The sequence below is a fragment of the Heterodontus francisci genome, chromosome 23 (genome assembly GCF_036365525.1).
Source record: "Heterodontus francisci isolate sHetFra1 chromosome 23, sHetFra1.hap1, whole genome shotgun sequence".
Lineage (NCBI taxonomy): Eukaryota > Metazoa > Chordata > Chondrichthyes > Heterodontiformes > Heterodontidae > Heterodontus > Heterodontus francisci.
In genome coordinates, this window is record NC_090393.1 from 63,221,550 (window position 1) to 63,238,919 (window position 17,370).

The window sequence follows — 17,370 nt, forward strand, 5'->3', positions numbered from 1 at the left end:
ATCTTAAACATTTCATCTCTATTCATAGGGAGAGTCACGAACAATAGTATCAATGTACATTATGTTCTCTATCCAGAGTGATAGCATGTAACATTGCTTATTTCTCTGTATGGCCATTGCTTAAGACATTTGAGTATGTCACAATTCAATTGAACTCAATAAAGACCAAATTGGTGTCAAGACCAAAAACCTTACAAATCCAGATCGTAGCAACATGTTGTGTAAAAAGCAATCTCCTCCTCTCTCCTTTAGTTAGTTAATGTGCTTAGGTGTTAATTGACGAGGCAACTAATGTTACTCATATTTGTATAGCACTTTAATGTTGACAAAATGTCTCAAGATGTTTCACATAGGATATAGGTAACGGATGCTAACCCTGTGTGAGAGCATTAGATAGCTGAAAACCCGGTCAAAGAGATGTGTTTTAATAGGCTTTTGAAGGTGATGGGAGAGGTGGATAGGCAGAAGAGTTGAGGGAGGGTGTTCCAAAGAGGAAGATTAAGGCAACTTAAAAATCTGCATCTCAGGGCGGAGAGAGGCAGCACAGGAGGGGACATGCTGTTGGAGAAGGTCAGAGAGACAGTGGCAATGGTAGAAGCACATTTGAGGTCTTACAGAGGGAGTTTGAGAAGTTAGGAATCAGTTTGTGAAACCAGGTGATTATTCTTCCATGGGTGGAAACAGGTTAAGAGAAACATTAGGTTAAAATATGGCTGGCGCAGGGTTGAAATTCTGAGGGCATTGGAATGAATTCTGGACCAAGGACAGGATGTCTTGAAGGCATGATCTTCACCTGAACTGAGGTGACACCAATGTCCTCGCAGAGAGGGTAAATAAGCAACAGGGAGGATATAAATAATAATGGTGGGACAGGGTTGGGATGAGGAGAGAGACAGCAACGTTAATAAAGCTATTGAGAAGTTATTAGCTACAAACAAAGAGCTTTTCAGAACAAAGGATATCAAAATGTTGAATGAGAAAACAAAGGAAATGAATCATTTTCCAAATTATTGGAGTCAGGATTGAGTGGTATGTATTTCAACATGCAAAGCATTCAAAATAATACTGGGGAGTTAGCAGCATTACTAACTATAGATGGACAAGATATAGTCACTATAAGGGAAACACTGCTTCAGATTCGTCAGCACTGGGAACTTAGTATTTCCGTTTATAATATTTTCAAGATAGAGATAGGGGAGAAAAGGGGGTGAAGCATCAACATGAGAAAATTCTGTCACAACACTCAAAGTAATGATGTTCCAGTTTGTTGCCTGGATAGAGTTAATGAATAACAAGGCAAATAGTACAAGTTTCTCACGATGGTCCACCAAACAGTGGAAATAAGATGGGGGGATATTTGTAAATAGTTCAGAGGGAGAGAGAGTTATAAGATGTTTGGTGAGAAATTGCTTCTAGCAGCATTTCTGTTTCCTGGGGGCAGGATGTGCCGCTGGCCACTTCCTGTGTGACCTACGTGGTGTTCCTGAAGGACAGGGGCCCACACTGGGGTGTCCCCTGCATGCATTCAAAGATGTTGATTTGGCGCTATCCTGACATCACACAGTCCACTGGCTGATGTTACGCCAGGATCCCAAATTTGGGCAACAAGTGTGCAGGCAGCATCTGCGTTGTTTACTCAGGAAAAAAGAAGTGTGAAGCTGCAAATGGGCCCTGCAATAGAGTCACTTAAAGGGCCAGGCATGCTGATGGCAGGTAGGGTAATGTTTGGGAACATTTTCGATTGCAAAGCTGGAAGTACTCTGGAGTGTTTTTGGAGGTGTTCGAGGTGAATTCCTGCATTTTCCAGATGGTGTTGCTGTATCCTCACAGGGAGGGCAGAGGAGTTGGTGAACTGTGGGCAAAAAGGCTGCAACAGATATTGGAGTAGCAGTGGCAGTGCCTCTGGGTCTACAGGGCAATAGGGAGATGGAACAGAGGCTACAGAGAGGACAAGCTCTACACAATCCCCTTGGCTGAGCTGGAGCCAGACTCCACCATGCTGCTGGACAGTAACAGAACGCAACCTGGCAGGTCAGCCAATGCGCCCAGTGTGCATGGCTACCAGCAATCTCCTGTATGCCAGTCCCTCGAGGTCCTCATCAGACTCCTCTGCCGCAGTACTCACCTGCCACCTCACCCTCTGGTGAGCTGGCAAAGGAACCATCCTTTCACCCTGGCCTGGCTGCAACCCATTTGTGTACAGTGACTCACCGTGTGCTGATCCCAACTCTATACTAGGCTCTAAGGTACATGCATTGCGCGTGCCTGAGTTGGTGCCTGTGAGATGCAGATCAAGCGACTGGGCCTCTTCATTAGTGCTGTGCTGTGGTTGTCTTTCTTTCTGCTGGGGCTCCTGTGGCTGGGCAGGCGACAGTTCTGGGTGTCTGAAAGTAGAAACTCAGAAGGCGAAGGTTGGGGTGAGGAAAGTAGGGTAGGGTTGGAAGAAAGGTCCATGGTCACACCATCAGCTGCCAGATACAGGATGAGGGTGTGTTGGCACTTGAGAAGGGGCATAAGGCAGGAAGATGCCACCATCCTCAATGTTCTCAGTGATGTCGGATACTACGGACCCAGTTGCAGCTGGCACCATATTGCGAGAACCGTCTCCTCCATAGAGCTCAGGAGATGCAGATGTCCTTTTTTCCCCCCACCAGTTCTGCTCTGCTCCCTTCTATTCTGTGTCACCTTATCCTGCAAGAGAGAGGGCAGAATGTCAGTGACTGTGTCGCACGTGTTTCGGGAATTTGCCTGTCATAGCTGAATAGCTGGAGGTACATGGAGGCAATGAGAGGTGGTTGTGAGGCTGGCAGCATTGATAAGTGTGTGAGGGTGAGGTGGAGTAGCTGGATGTTAGGCATGAGTCCTGAGTGCCAGGGACTGCTAATGGGTAAGTGATGGGGCTGTGATGCATTAGCAGTGTGAGAGATTGTGATGTGGAAATGTCATGTGAAGGTGCAGTCACTGTCCTTGCCCACCCGTGTGAGGTTGCAGATTTCTTGTGGCACTGCTGCCAGGTCCTCAGGTCCAGATGCCAGGAGTTGATCTCCCTGGCCAACTACTCCCACTCCCTTCTCAGAGTCTCCTGGCTCCTTATGGGACCGTGGAATCTCTCTTCCTGCCCACCTGCACCACTAATACCTCCTGCACCGCATCGGTCACTATTGGATCCTTTGTTTGCCCTGGTGTTCACGTTGCAAGAATTTACATTGCAGCAATCTTTTTGTGCAGCTTCTGTTTAAGACGCAGCCTGTCTTTAAAAAGAACAGATTGTCCGTATCACGTGGTCGGTAAACAACTCTGCTGGGGCCTCCTGCTGTGTCCAGAGCTCTCTGGCAGTGTTCAGGAGCAGAGAGCATTGCTGAAACCACACCAACTACTGCCACAATAATTCAGATGGGGCAGCTACATGAATTTTGCATGTTGCCCAACTCAATATGAATAGGGCGCTAGCAGGTCACGAATTGTGACCCCCACGCCCCAAAAACAGAGCTATCCAATTTCTAGTCGGTAGTCTGACATTAATTCTGTGTCAAATAATGAAATCAGTCACCAGGTATAAATGTGAAGATTGTGTACAATAATAACCTAATAAATAGCAGTCAACACAGATTCAGAAGAGTTCTGATGAAAGGTCACTGCCCTGAAATGTTAACTCTGCTTCTCTCTCCACAGATGCTGCCAGACCTGCTGAGTATTTCCAGCATTTTCTTGTTTTCATTTCAGAAGAGGAAGTTCCTGTCTGACCAACATCTTTAAGGAAGTAACAACTCAAGTGGTCTGTGGTGAGCTCGATGATGTCAAAGAGCTTGACTTCCATGTGATAAATTACTGGTTGAGCTCAGAGCTGTGGATGGTCTTGGTAAACCCTGGGAATGGACACAAAGTATGTTGATGGCTACAAAACAATGAGTCATCAGAAGAAGAGCTGAGAGGGTGGGGGGCAGTTCTGAGTTTGCTGTCTCAGGAATCCACGCTGAGACTACTACAGTTTTTAATTTGCGGCAATAATTTAGATTTAGAAACCTAAAGCAAATTGCTCCAATTTATGGATATTATCAAACTGGGAGGGACAGTGGAGTCAGCTCAGCAATTCCAATGAAAGTGTGAGTTGGTAAAGGGGCAGGTCAATAGCAGATACAGTTTAATACAGGCAATACCACGGCATTGCACAGAAGGACAAAGTTGATTGGAACATCTAAGGGTGCAAATTTCATCTCTGTAGCATTTCTGGAGGTGATGATACAAAGGCTTAGTACCCTTTAGCTGGAGCACACTGATCTCCCAGCCACTTCCAGCTCGGCCCATGCCATGCGCCCTCTTGAGAATGGCACCAGCCAGACGTCCCCAGTGCGCGCCGGAAGTCTATGAAGGAACGCTGTCTTGATGTCACATAGCCCAATTGGCTGATTCAATGCCCGGGTACCTAATTTGGACCACGCAGGTCCAGGTCGCAACCTCGCGTCACTCTACTTCACCACCCACGTGAGGTCATTGAACATTTTCCAGTGCTGCATCCAGGTCCTTAAGGCCAGACTCTGGGAATCGACTTCCCTGGCCACCTGCTCCCATTCTGTTTGCCGGATGTGCCTGGCCCCCTGCAGAAAAATGATGTCTATCCTCCTTTCCACCTCCATCAAGAAGGCTTCCAGTGCCAAATCCAAAAACCTGGGAACCCTCTCTCTGTCCTGTTCTTTTCCTTCAAGCCAACTTTCCAGAGACAGTTGCAGTAGCCTCTGTTGCATTCGTGCAGTTTCTCTTTAAGAGGGACAGGCTGCCTTTAAGAGGGTCAGGCTAGCTACGTGTCGTGCTAGCCATTCACACACGTGGGACCAATGATGAACTTGCAGCCAATCAGCAGTGTTTTTTGCATTGGGCTGCACACTGAAATCATTTAGCTGAGCAGGTAGCATGACGTTTATGTGCTACTTGCCTCAACAGGACCCGACATGGGGTAATCATGCATCACGTTCCCCGTGCCCAATATCAGGCTTGATCCAATTTTTGCCCCATGGTCTTCATATTCCGTTGAAGAGATGGGACATTGTTCCTATTCAAACGCATTAAGAATAGATGTTCTTCAATCAGAAATATTTAGCATAACAGCTTGATTTGTTCTTGAATTGGCAACTAGATAGGCCAAGTTTTTATATGGAGGGAGAGATGTCGAGAGATTGGGAGAGCAGTGAACTCGGAGGAGAGAGCGCAATGAGTACAGATGGCAATTGAATCCCTGAGGATGAGAGGTAGCTCAGTGCAGAGGCAAGCACTGAAGATACCTCGGTGAGAAACTTGGTGTGGTACTTGGGTGGACAGTAGAGAATAAGGATTTTAAATGAGAGGCGAGAGAGATAGAACAAGCTGAGATGCTCAAAGGAGGAGAAGTTGCTAGATGAGCGGGGGGTGAGGCCAAGGTATGATTCGGTGATAAGAGGCACACCATCACCAGGATGGTCTGGGTGCAACAAGTGGTGAAAGATACAGCCAGGTAGGGAGGCTTCATTTAGGGGAAGGTTTTATCACTACTCATCCGGGTTTATATCAAGGCCATGATATTGATGTAATCAACAACAATAAGCAAAAGAAAAGGTTGAAGCATTGACAACCATCTTCAGCCAAAAGTACCGAGTGGATGATTCCCAGCATCACAGATGCCAGTCTTCAGCCAATCCAATTCATTCTACGTGATATTAAGAAATGGCTGAAGGCACTGGATGTGGGTCCTGACAATATTCCGGCAATAGTACTGAAGACTTGTGCTCCAGAACTTGCCGCGCCTCTAGCCAAGCTGTTCCAGTACAGCTACAACACTGGCATCTACCCAGCAATGTGGAAAATTGCCCAGGTATGGCCTGTCCACAAAAAGCAGGACAAATCCAACCCAGCCAATTACCGCCCAATCAGTCTGCTCTCGATCATCAGCAAAATCATTGAAGGGGTCATCGACAGTGCTATCAAGTGCCACTTAAACAGCGATAACCTGCTCAGTGGCGCTCAGTTTGGGTTCTGCCAGGGCCACTCAGCTCCTGACCTCATTACAGCCTTGGTCCAAACATGGACAAAAGAGCTGAATTCAAGAGGTGAGGTGAGAATGACTGTCCTTGACATCAAGGCAGCATTTGACGAAGTATGGCATCAAGGGGCACTAGCAAAACTGGAGTTGATGGGAATTGGGGCGGATACTCTCCGCTGGTTGGAGTCATACCTAGCACAAAGAAAGATGGGCATGGTTGTGTAAGTCAACCATCTCATCACCAGAACATCACTGCAGGAGTTCCTCAGAGTAATGTCCTAGGCTCAGCCATCTTCAGTAGCTTCATCAATGACCTTTCATCCATCATAAGGTCAGAACTGGGGATGTTCGCTGATGATTGTATGATGTTCAGTACCATTCGCAACTCCTCAGATACTGAAGCAGTCCATGTCCATACACAGCAAGACCTGGACAACATTCAGGCTTGGGCTTATATATCGCAAGTAACATTCGTGCTACACAAGTGCCAGGCAATGACTATCTCCAATAAGAGAGAATCTAACCATCTGCCCTTGACATCAATGGCATTATTATCATTGAATCCCCCATTATCAACATCCTGGGGGCTTACCATTGACTAGAAACTAAACTGAAGCAGCCACATAATTACTGTGGCTACAAGAGCAGATCAAAGGCTGGGAATTCTGTGGCAAGTAACTCACCTCATGACTCCCCAAAGTCTGTCCACCATCTACAAGGTACAAGTCAGGAGTGTGATGAAATACTTTCCAGTTGCCTGGATGGGTGCAGCTCCAACAACATGAAGTGATTTATGACTTTAACCCCTTATAGGGACTAAACCAAATCAGGAGTACATCCCTATGAATCTTCTTTAATTAAGTTCAAACCAGACAAATTCTTATAGGCACTTATTTGGGATCAAAGGATTGAACTAACTTTCCCTCAAAGAAAGAAAACTAACAGAGAATATTTCCATCTTTCCGATAGCCTATTTTAAAATAATTATGGCTAAATCATAAATATCCCAGATATTATAAGGGTCTGGGAAACTCTCTTCAATACGTATCTCTCCACTTAAAGACACAGAGGAGGTTCTTGTAGTTTAATACAGAATACTACATGAGACGATTTATTAACTTCTATATATTTATTAAAGGATTTAACATGCAATACACTTCTAAGTGGATAAGTATATCACAATATCAAATATTACTAAGAGATGTAACACATAATCTTATTTTTAACATAGAATCCAAAGGTTTAACTTTGCTAATGTTATAGCAAAATATCTTAGAATATCCATCAACATTTTAAAGTAAACTTTTACCTTAAATTCCCTGAGTAAGGCATAGGGTGAGAAGTATTGTTTGAGGAATTCAGCACTTCTAATCTTTGCTTCAAAAACTCTCATGTTTATACTGTTGCTAAAGTGCCATATGACCTCTTAGCATATAGATGTTACATTTCTGTGTGTGTTTTTCTTGCTTTCAAGATCCATATTTGGTAGTATCATTAACTAACTCTCCACTTAATGTTTTACTGAAAATCCCCTGTTCTTGAAGTTGCGAGCATTTATCTTGTCAAAATGTTTATAATTGTGTTTACTTGACCTCTTGTTTCTGTAAGTCCATTCATTTATTGTTTTATTATATATAATTGCCTTTTTTATGGTACCATAAAGCAACCTTTTGAGCCAATCTGTCTGCATCAACAACCCCATAAACTAATTAAGTTTATTGCTCCATCTTACTGATGCCACACAGGATATTTCAATGTGTGTTTATCTTCTAAGTCCCTGACAACAGAGACACAAATGGATTTCCCAACTTGTTTCTGGTTCATAAGAGGCACCTTGAAAGACCTTGAAATTTTCTAACTCTACCTTTTTAAAGGGAAGCGTCAATGAGTTCTGAAAACTGACCATTTATTCAATCTTTAATTCTAAAAGGTATGATGTATTAACTATATCTAAATGCTACCTAATTAACCCTATTATACCTATATTCCATCACAAACACTCAAGAAGCTCGACACCATCCAGGACAAAACAGCCTGCTTGATTGGCACCCCATCCACCACCTTAAACATTCACTCCCTCCACCACCGACACACAATGGCAGCAGTGTGTGACATCTACATTTTACAAGATGCACTGCAGCGACTCAACATGCCTCTTTTGACAGCACCTTCCAAACCCACAACCGCTACCATCTGGAAGGACAAGAGCAGCAGATGCATTGGAACACTGCCACCTGCAAGTTGACCTCCAAGTCACACACTATCTTGACTTGAAACAATATCGCTGTTCCTTCACTGTCACTGGGTCAAAATCCTGGAACTCCCTTCCTAACGACACTGCTGGTGTACTTGCACCAGATGTACTGCAGCGGTTCAATAAGGCAGCTCACCACCACCTTCTCAAGGGCAGTTAGGATGGGCAACAAATGTTGGCCTTGCCAACGATGCCCACATCCCATGAAAGAGTTTTTTTTTAAAACTCATGGATGACAAAGGCCTTGTTCACAGTGTAAAGATATTCTGGAGGGAGATTCATGGAGGGGGTGCTTAGAGCTGACCCACTGGCAGAGTCCATAGGGTCAACATTGGGAGGGGGGACTGGAATGGGGAGGAGATTGGTCAGATTAGCTCCCAGGGAGTAGGAAGATCAATAGAAGAGTAGGATGGAGTGGTTGGGGTTGCTATTCATAAGAAAGCAATGATGAATGCCTCGATGGGCCCTTCAGGAGATGCCAAGAGAGGCACAGAGGGAAGCTGTAGGTTTATCGAAGAGGAGGTCAACCCTGGGATGGGGGCAGGAGAATAGGAAGGTCAAAGAGTGCTGAAGGGTTAGAATAGGGATTTAGGAGGGCAGAACACCCGAGAGTGGGAAATGAATGGAGGCATGATGACTGGAGAGAGGGGTCTAGGAGGGGTAAAGAGGAAAGTGGAAAACAAGGGAGAAAAACAAAGAAATATATGGACTCAGGTCCAGAGCAGCAGCCAAAATGTGCATGCAAATGGACACAGGAAAACTCAAGTTACATAGGCCAGGTTGGATAGCGAGATTAGGAAAGACATGGCCTTGTAATAAATGGGGAGTAGTGAGGAAACAATAGGAGGGATTCCAGAGTTAGTCAGAGGTCCTGTGGTGGGATGAGGCTGATATAGGCAGGGTGAAGACATATAAGATCATAACATCATAAGAATTAGGAGCAGGAGTAGACCATTCGGCCCCTCAAGCCTGCTCCGCCATTCAATAAGATCATGGCTGATCTGATTGTGGCCTTAACTCCACTTTTGTGCCTGCCCCCCAAAACCCTTGACTCTCTTGTCAATCAAAAATCTGTCCAACTCAACCTTGAATATATTTAATGACCCAGCCTCCACTGCATTCTGGGGAAGAGAATTCCAAAGATTAACAACTCTCAGAGAGAAGGAATTCCTCCTCATCTCTGTCTTAAAAGGGAGCCCCTCATTCTGAAACTGTGCCCCCGAGTTCTAGATCCCCCCACGAGGGGAAACATCCTCTCAGCATCTACCCTGTCAAGCCCCCTCAAGATCTTATATGTTTCCATAAGATCACCTCTCATTCTTCTCAACTTCAATAAGTATAGGTCCAACTTGCTCAATCTTTCCTCATAAGACAAATCCCTTCATCACAGGAATCAGCCTAGTGAACCTTCTCTGAACTGCTTCCAATGCAAGTATACCCCTCCTTAAGTAAGGAGACTAATACTGTACACAGTACTCTGGGTGCGGTCTCACCAATACCCTGTACAGTTGTAAGAAGACTTTCCTACTATTATACTCCATTTCCCTTGCAATAGATGCCAACATTTCATTTGCCTTCCTAATTACTTGCTATATCTGCATGCTAACATTTTGTCATTCATGTACAAGGACAGCCAGATCCCTCTGTACTGCAGCATTCTGCAGCCTCTCCCCATGTAAATAATATTCTGCTTTTCTATTCTTTCCATCAAAGTGGACAACCTCACATTTTTCCACATTATACACCAAGGTCGGAATTTTACTTTGGGCGGGAGGCTCCGCCAGACAAGAAGACAGGGTCAAAGCTGCCTCCGCCGGCCCTGGAAGCCACATGGTAATCTTACATGGCCCAGGACCTTTACTGGCCTCGGGTGGGACTTCCACCCCGCTCAGCGGTCCAGCAGCTCTCAGTCCCAGCAGCGCCACTGGGAGTGGTGGCCACTGCTGGGACTGCACCCAGCTAGAAGAGCAAGGTGTGTGGGGCCTCGCCAGGGACAATTGGCCAGGCCCCAGCGAGGCAAGGGGTGTCGGTTGGTGATCTGTTAGCGGCCGCGGGAGGAGGCCCTTAAGTGGCAGTTAATTGGCCACTTAAGGGCCTTAATTGGCCTGGGGTGGTTGAGCCGTTTCTCGCTGCTGCCACCCCTCGTAAAATTGCTGTGGGGCCGGGAAGGTGACGGGAACGGCATGCCCCCCTCCTCCCTCTCAGTTTTGCGACCCGCTCCCCCCCCCCCCCCCCCTCCACCCCGCTTCCAGTCCGCTCCTGTGGGGGTGGTGGGGGCACGGTGGGGTGTAAAAATTCTGGTCCAACTTTGTTCCCACTCATCTCTCCTATCTATATCCCTTTGTGGACTCTTTGTATCCTCCTCACAACTTGCTTTCCTACATATGTTTGTATCATCTGCAAATCTGGCTGCAGTACAGTCGGCCCCTTCGTCCAAGCCATTAATATAAATCTTAAATAACTGAGGTGCCAACACTGATCTCTGTGGTACTCCACTAGTCACAGTTTGCCAACCTGAAAATGCCCCATTTTTCCCGACTCTCTGTCTCCTGTTAGTTAGCCAGTCCTCTATCCATGCTACTATATCACCCCCAACACCATGAGCTCTTATCTTGTGCAATAACCTTTTATGTGGCATCTTACTGAGTGCCTTTTGAAAATCCAAATACACTACATCTACTGGTTCCCCTTCATCCATTCGGCTTGTTATATTCTCAAAAAACTCTAAGAAATTTGTCAAACATGATTTCCCTTTCATAAAACCATGTCGACTCTGCTTGATTATCTAGTGATTTTCTAAATGTCCTGCTATTTCTTTAGTAATGACCTCCAGTATTTTCCCAATGACAGATGTTAGGCTAACTGGCCTATAGTTTCCTGCTTCCTGTCTCAATTTTTTCTTGAACAGAGGTGTTGCATTTGTGGCTTGCCAATCCCTGGAACCTTTCTGGAATCTAGGGAATTTTGGAAGGTTAAAACCAATGCATCCACTATCTCTGCAACCACTTCTTTTAAGTCTCTAGGATGCAGGCTATCAGGTCTAGGTCCAGGCCCATTCATCCATTAGTTTTCCGAGTACTTTTTCTCTAGTGATAGTGATTGTTTTAAGTTCCTTCCTGCCTTATGCATCTTGAATTTCTACTATTCTTGGGATGCTACTGTGAAGACAGATACAAAATTCAGTCTCTGTCATTTCCTTGTTTCCCGTTATTAATTCACCACTCATCCTCAAAGAGACCACAGCTTACTTTAGCTATTCTTTTCTTTCTTCATATACTTGCGGAAGCTCTTTCTGTCTGTTTGTTACGACCTCGGTGACACTGTAAATGTTAAAAATGCAAAATATGATCAATTCAAAGAATTACACAACAAGATTTCACGTTTTAAGCCTTTTATTATAGAAACTAAACTAAAAGAAATTCCCATTAACTAAATAGTACTTTGTAAGTAGCTGATACCTCAGATTACAAAGAAAAGTATTTTCTTTACTTATTAAAATACTTGAATACCTCACACCACACTTATACGTTACACAGTCCTACTTGATGGTGAAATCTTTGTGGTTAAAAGTCTCAAACTCCTCCCAGTTGTAATGGGTTGGATCTCCCAGACCCTTTCAAAAATCAATGTCAACTCTGCTCACTTATCCGAGCACTTCCGTCTTGTATGTCCATGAATAAGGCCATTCCTGGTGACCCTGTTGGGCTTTTACTCCTCCACCAAGCTCAACTTTCAAAACAGGTTCAAATCTATTCTGCCCAGGAACTAGACTGTAGCTGAAGCTGAAAAGCCAGTAGGACAGGCACAAGCTCAGCAGCTAACAGCAGCGCTGGGGGACGAACTGTCAGCTAGACCAGGTTACCTTAAAACTGAAGCGAGTGAACAGCAGATCTTGCAATGTAGCCCAGTGTGGTCCAATGTGATCTAACAAAGTCCAGCGTGGTCCAGTGTAATCCTGTTCAGTCCAGTGTGGGCCAATAGAGTTCGGTGTGGTCCAGTGTAGTCCAGTGTATTCCAGTATGGTCCAGCGTAATCCTGTTCAATCCAGTGTCGTCCAGTGTGATCCAATAGAGACCAGTATGGTCCAGTGTAGTCCAGTGTGATCCAATAGAGACCAGTATGGTCCAGTGTAGTCCAGTGTGATCCAATAGAGACCAGTATGGTCCAGTGTAGTCCAGTGTGATCCAATAGAGACCAGTATGGTCCAGTGTAGTCCAGTGTGATCCAATAGAGTTCGGTGAGGTCCAGTGTAGTCCAGTGTAATCCTGTTCAGTCGACTGTAGTCCAATGTGGTCCAGTTCAGTCCAGTGCAGTCTGTTTGGTCCAGTTCAGAAGCTTAGTCTTGATGTCCAGACAAGCCCTGGAATTTGGAAGCCAAATTTAAGCAAAGATCCAGTGGTCACTGAGGAAAACAAAGAGCATGCCTGGCCAGGGCAGGGGCAGTGGGCCCAGGGTCACTTTAAACTAGCAGTTATTTGGTAGTTAGGGCAAGAATGCATCCACTATTAGAGATAGGGGAACTTAAACAGTGGAAGAGAAGGGACTGGGGGAGAAAGGGCAAAGGACGGCAATAGATGTCCAAGGGTAGTGTTGCGCAGCAAAAGGAGCCCCCTATGGCCCACCTCCTCTCAGACCTAAAGGAGCCCCCTAGGGCCCACCTCCTCAGACCCGGGAGCCCCCTAGGGCCCACCTCCTCAGACCTGGGAGCCCCCTAGGGCCCACCTCCTCTCTGACCCAAAGGAGCCCCCTAGGGCCCACCTCCTCTCTGACCCAAAGGAGCCCCCTAGGGCCCACCTCCTCTCTGACCCAAAGGAGCCCCCTAGGGCCCACCTCCTCTCTGACCCAAAGGAGCCTCCTACGGCCCACCTCCTCTCTGACCCAAAGGAGCCCCCTAGGGCCCACCTCCTCTCTGACCCAAAGGAGCCTCCTACGGCCCATGTCCTCTCAGACCCAAAGGAGGCCCCAGGGCCCACCTCCTCTCTGACCCAAAGTAGCCCCCTTGGGTCCACCTCCTCTCTGACCCAAAGGAGCCTCCTACGGCCCACGTCCTCTCAGACCCAAAGGAGGCCCCAGGGCCCACCTCCTCTCTGACCCAAAGGTCCGCTCACCTATCATATAATCCTTGCAAACTTCACTTGGCCCCACCTTTCCCATTTGTCAACTCAGTTGCTTCAAATCCTTCTCCTCATCCTGAAACCTCCTCTAGCCTCTCACCCCTCCCACATTCTCTGCTCTTCTAGCTCTGATCAACTGCACCTTCCACCCCCATCCCTGTTCTACCACTGGGGGCAGAACCTTCAGCCATCTTGCATCCACATTCTAGAACTCTCCCCCCACACCTCTCTGTCTTGCTACATCTCTCTCCACTTTCAAAACATGCTTAAAATCTTCAACCAACTCCCCTAATCCCATTCTTGCTCTGGTCTGAGCCTCAACCGAGCTACTGTGGGAAGCTTTGCTATATATAGAATCATTGAAAGTTTACGGCACAGGAAGAGGCCACTTGGCCCATTGTGTCTGTGCCAGTGAAAAATGATTCACCCATTCTAATCGCACCTTCCAGCATTTGGTCCGTCGCCCTGCAGATTAAGGCACTTGAGGTGCATATCCAGACTCCTTTTGAATGAGTTGAGGGTTTCTGCCTCAACTATCCTTTCAGTCAGTGAGTTCCAGACCCCCACCACCCTCTGGGTGAAAATGTTTCTCCTCATCTCCCCTCTAATCTTTCTACCAATCGCTTTAAATCTATGCCCCCTTGTCACTGACCTCTCTGCTAAGGTGAATAGACCCTTCACCTCCACTCTATCCAGGCCCCTCACAATTTTGTACATTTCAATCAGATCTTCCCTCAGCTTTCTCTGTTCCAAGGAGAACAACCCCAGTCTATCCAATCTTTCCTCATAGCTGCATTTTTCCAGTCCTGGCAACATCGTCGCAAATCTCCTCTGTACCCTCTCTAGTGCAATTACATCCTTTCTGTAATGAGGTGACTAGAACGGCACACAGTACTCAAGTTGTGGCCTAACCAATGAGTTTTACATTTCCAGCATAACCTCCCTGCTCTTATATTCTATACCTCAGCTAATAAAGGAAAAGTTTCGATATGCCTTCTTAACCACCTTATCGACCTGTCCTGCTACCTTCAGGGATCTGTGGACATTCACTCCAAGGTCCCTCACTTCCTCTACACTTCTCAGTTTTTCCCCATCAATCGTGTATTTAGTTTCTAGTCTGTGCCGACCATCAACCACCCATTTATACTAATCCTACACTAATTCCATATTCCTACCACATCCCCACCTGTCCCTATATTTCCCTACCACCTACCTATACTAGGGGCAATTTATAATGGCCAATTTACCTATCAACCTGCAAGTCTTTGGCATGCGGGAGGAAACCGGAGCACCCGGAGGAAACCCATGCAGACACAGGGAGAACTTGCAAACTCCACACAGGCAGTACCCAGAATCGAACCCGGGTCATTGGAGCTGTGAGGCTGCGGTGCTAACCACTGCGCCACTTTGCCTTGTTTGACCTCCCCAAATGCATCACCTCAGACTTCTCCAGGTTGAATTCCATTTGCCACTTTTCTGCCCATCTGACCAGACCATCAATATCTTTCTGCAGCCGACAGCTATTCTTCTCTTTACCTACCACGCAGCCAATCTTTGGGAGCCTGAGGAATAAAGGCCCCCTCGACATAAATAAACAAAAGGGGCCTAGGATATAACGGCCACCTTCAAAAAAATGGGTTCGATACAGAGTAAACCTCCCTCTTCACTGCCTTGCAATCTACAAAAAGAAAAAAAAAGGGAAAAAATGCCAATCTTTGTGTTGTCTGCAAACTTCTTGATCATGCCCCCTACATTTATGTCCAAATCGCTAATATATACCACAAAATTCAGGTTGCATGCAAGCTCGTGTTGAAGGATTCAGCCTGTTGTAGTCTGTCCCTGGTGCAGGGTCAAACTGAAGTTACACACATAAGATTCTTGAGCCACTTACTGGGGAAGAGCAGCTGAGCTAGTTTCCTGTTGCCTTCCTTATGGTTTTGATCTCTCTAGAATCTTCTGCTAGGCTAAAGACCCCCACCTTCCCTTTACAACGGGAAAGCACCCATCAGACCTCAACTTAGTCTGCAAAGCGCACGCTCCGGTCTCTATTTACCGGGATTGTCAGGAGTGGGGCCAGAACCCAACTCTCTTGATTTAGCAGCAGGAATACTATCCCTGGGCCACTGGTCCCTGCATCCAGACAGACTCTCCCGCTGAAGATATTTACAGATCATATTCTAGTCATCAGGAGTGGGGCTCATACCCTCTCCTTCAGACTCAGAGGTGGGATTTCTACCTCCAGGCCAAGGGCTCGAAGGATGCAGTACGGCTTGTACCTTCCAAGCTGTTGCTGCATGTTGGTGGCAGTCAAGGTTCCATACGTGGTACAAGATCAACTACCTACATCCTTTTAATGATTCATGACTCAATGATTGAAAAGAGCTGATGAGATCATCAATTTTGTGTGAATGATATGCCATTGGCTCCTGAGGAATGGTTCATTTTAAAGGGACAATTTTCCAAATGCCCTTCCCCTGGTGGACATCTCACCCATCCACTATGCATATTGGGAAATCGTGGACATGGTCCCCAAAATTCTCCACCCATGGCAGTGATTCATGAAATGGCCCTGTAAAAGTTACCTCTCTTCGGTGGGGTTTCACACCAGCTGCTTTCATACAACAACCAGAGTCCATCCTTGCCCGTGTGAGGCAGCCACATCCCTGCTGATTTCTGAGAATGGACTGACTGAAATCCCACTTTACTGTGGCTTTAGGAAGATGTGAATCAGTCACTCAAATGAAGAAACTTGGTGGCTGAGATCTGCCGTGTCAGGCCTGAGAAAATCCTGCCCTTAATGTGCTCAGGTTATTTCGTTTCATTCATTCTCACGATGTGGGCATGACTGGCAAGACTAGCATTTGTTGCCCATTCCTAATTGAGAATGTGCTGGCGTATTGCCTTCTTGACCCGCTGCAGTCCATGTGGGGTAGGTACGCCCACAGTGCTGTTAGGAAGGGAGTTCCAGGATTTTGATCTAGCGACAGTGAAGGAACGGCGATATAGTTCCAAGTCAGGATGGTGTGTGACTTGGAGGGGAACTTGCAGGTGGTGGTGTTCCCATGCATCTGCTGCCCTTGTTCTGCTAGGAATGGATAACAAAACTTGGGGCAAGATTTGTCTGCAGACCTCTGAACCCCGTCATCAGGTCGATTGGCTACCCACTATTGATGGGTGGGTAGCCCTGCCCTCACCCCATCCTGCTTATAGGAAAATGGCCCAGGGGGTGGGACGGAGCCAGGGAGCTGGCACACAGGCTGGTGGCATGAAATTCTACCTCTGCCCGCCTTCATGGATAATAAAACTCAGGGTAGGTAACATAAACTTGAGATGAATAATAAATCTGATAAGGGATATTGGATGTGGATAAAGCATTCTATGAAGGAACCCTGCCCTCCCCCACATTGCCATCTGATGGAAGCAGTGGTCTGCATTGAGCTGTCTATGTGGGATGTTTGCTCTTATTGGATTGGAGATGTGGTCTGGAGAACGTTGCTTGAAACAGTCCCATCCAATGGGTTTTTAAGTCGGTCCAAGGACTCCCAGGCTAACTGTAATTCTTGTGTCCTGGATAAGGCGGTGTTGCCCCTGCACACTGAGTTTAAGAGCTTGCAGCCCCATTTGCACTATTTAAGGGGGCTGCTCCTCAATTCTTGGCTTCTTCTTTGGCCTCCTTATCTCGAGAGACAGTGGGTAAGCGCCTGGAGGTGGTCAGTGGTGTGTGGAGCAGCGCCTGGAGTGGCTATAAAGGCCAATTCTAGAGTGACAGGCTCTTCCACAGGAGCTGCATAAAAATTTGTTTGTCGGGGCTGTTACACAGATGGCTCTCCCCTTGCGCTTCTGCCTTTTTTCCTGCCAACTGCTAAGTCTCTTCGACTCGCCACACTTTAGCCCCGCCTTTATGGCGGCCGGCCAGCTCTGGCGAACGCTGGCAACTGACTCCCACGACTTGTGATCAATGTTAAAGGACTTCATGTCGCGTTTACAGACGT